The sequence below is a fragment of the Cricetulus griseus genome (genome assembly GCF_003668045.3).
Source record: "Cricetulus griseus strain 17A/GY chromosome 1 unlocalized genomic scaffold, alternate assembly CriGri-PICRH-1.0 chr1_1, whole genome shotgun sequence".
NCBI lineage: Eukaryota > Metazoa > Chordata > Mammalia > Rodentia > Cricetidae > Cricetulus > Cricetulus griseus.
The window spans coordinates 5,749,947-5,752,629 of NW_023276807.1; the positions used below are offsets into that span (position 1 = coordinate 5,749,947).

General features: G+C 42.4%; 1 pseudogene; it reads right to left on the reverse strand.

Moving 5' to 3' along the window:
• Nucleotides 1–395: 395 nt before the first annotated feature.
• LOC100761149 lies at nucleotides 396–949 on the reverse strand (annotated as a pseudogene).
• Between the last annotated feature and the right edge of the window lie 1,734 nt (nucleotides 950–2,683).

A 2,683-nucleotide genomic window follows, 5' to 3' on the forward strand; every position in this document is an offset into this window, starting at 1 on the left:
CCCAAGTACCTCCATTGATTGACTGAAGAACCTGAAACTCAAACTTTATACTCCCTCTATTTTTATGCCATAAATATAAAGATACAGATATATTCATATATGAACACACACACACACATATATATATATGTGTATATATATAATATATATATATATATATATATATAGTCTAGATTCTTCATGTGGGAAGAAATGAAATATTTATAATTTCTCTAGTTCCACACTTTTTTCTACAGACAACATAATTTCATTCTTTTTAAATGTTGTTTATAAAGCAAATTTATTTCTGCAAAGGAGATGTCCTATGTTTATGTCTAGGGAAGACACTGAAAGAAACTCTACCTCTCAGAACCAGGTCCCTGAGTTCTCGGCAGCAGTATGTCATTTCACCATCTTTATTGAGGAACAAAGATGTGGGAATGATGAAAGGTCAAACTAGTCACCAGTTGTTCAAAGTTACCCAGGCTCCAAGGTGGACAAGACAGATTTTCGGGGCCAAGAGACCTGCTGTCAGAATGGGGTAGACTAAAGGTAAGCAAGAGACCAGCCTGGTACCAGGGCAGCCAAAGTCAGACTGGATGCAATGTGACATCCTTTGCTACCTGCTGGTTTTCTATAGCTACCTGCTGCTTGCTAGAAAGGAACCAGGCATCTTGACAGCCAGCTCCTCAGGGATTCATTCTCCAGAGAGGCCACACAGATATCATATATGTGGTCGTAGGCCCTTGTACCCTGCTAACATCCCCAAAGTGGTACCGTGCAGCTGCTTTGCCCACAGGTGGGCCTGCAGTTCCAGAACTTCCACAGTCAGACTCTGGTAGGTCATGGCATGGCATGGCAGATTGGTTGTTCTGGACTGGTCGCAGGTCACTAACATCAAGGGCTCTAGTGGAGAAGATAGCAGAGAAGGCTATCCTCTGACCAGTGGACAATTTCTGGTGGGCTCCATACATCTGGGTCTTGAGTCTGAACACCAGCAAGGTTTTAAAGAATCCAACATGGGCCTTTGAGGCATCAATTTTCCTGGAGCAGCTAGAACAGCTACCACCTCCTCCTCTTTTTTTTTTTTTTTTTTTTTTTTTTTTTTTTTTTTTTTTTTTTGAGACAGGGTTTCTCTATGTAACTTGACTGTCCTGGAACTCACTATGTAGACCAGAATGATCTCAAACTCACAAAGATCTGCCTGCCTCTGCCTCTCAAGTTCTGGGATCAAAGGCTTGCCACCATGCCCAGCCTTATTTCATTCTTCTTTATGACCGAACAAAACTTTCTTGAATATGTATTCCACTGTCAATCTTCATTCATCTGTTGATGGACATCTTAGCTGATTTGATAATCTGTGCCACTTGAATTTAAGAAATACCATTATTGGTGATGACTAATATCCAGATTTCAATTGTATAGTCTTCAGGGCAAATAAACCTCTCAAACAAAGCTGTTGTCTCCAATCTCCATCACTTGTTTTGCCATCTCTTCAACTTGTTACAGTTTGGGTTTCAAATGTCCCCCAAAGCCTCATGGGCTAAAGGCTTGCTTGCCAACCTGTGATGGTGCTGGAATATAGAGGAACCTTTGAGGGGTAGACCCAGGTGGGAGGAAACTTAGATCATTGGGGGTGTGCTCTTGAAGGGAATATTGGGACCTATTAGTTTGCTTTCTGTTGCTACAGTTTAGAAAGGAAGGAAGGAAGGAAAAAGAAAGAAAGGAAGAAATAGAGAAAGGAAGAAAGAAAGAAAGAAAGAAAGAAAGAAGGAAAGGAAGGAAGGAAGGAAAGAAGAAAGAAAGAAAGAAAGAAAGAAAGAAAGAAAGAAAGAAAGAAAGAAAGAAGGAAACCACAACCAAAAACAACTTGGGAAAGACCACAGAGGAATGCTGCTTTCTGGCTTGCTTCCCCTGGCTTACTCAGCTGCCTTTGTTGTATAGTCCAGGCCCATCTGCTCAGGGATGGCACAGCTCACAATGGGCTGGGTCTTCCAACATCAATAATTAATCAAGAAAAAACACCCCATAGATGTGCCTACTGGCCATCCCCAGTTGAGATAACCTCTTCCTAGGTATGTCTAGGTTTGTGTCAAGTTGACAAAAACTAGCTCTCACAGGACTTAAAACATTTTCCTTCTCTCCCCACTTCTGGCCTCCATGAGCTAAGCAGCTTAGCTCTGTCATGTGCTCTCTGCCACAGGGTTCTGTCTCAGGACAGGCCCAAGGCAACCATGGACTGAATGTAAGCAACCGTGAGCTATATAAATCTTTCCTCTGTTAAGTCGCCTGTCTCAAATATTTTGTCACAGTGACAGAAAGCTGATGAACACATAACCTGAAGCATAAATCTCTGAAGTGGAAAGCTTTTACAACGGAAGTCATTAAAATGACTCAAATGGCTCAGGAGCTACAGCTCCTCACTAATTCCACCACTAAGTAAATGAGTAAGCCTCAGAAGTCACCTTGAGTCATGACACTGTTGGATTTTCTTGTTTTATGTTGAGAAGTCAGGTTGTCCTAAGTCTCCCCTTACCTCCAGTTGTGGACCGTTTCCATTCTAGAAAACATGACCCAGTGCATCACTCCATCACATGACAAGGGAGGGGTCTATTGCCCAGAGTCATGGTAGCATAGTGGTGCTTCACACCCAGCTCTCTCTCTCTCTCTCTTGGATTCTGGGTCAGGCTCACAGCACCAGAGG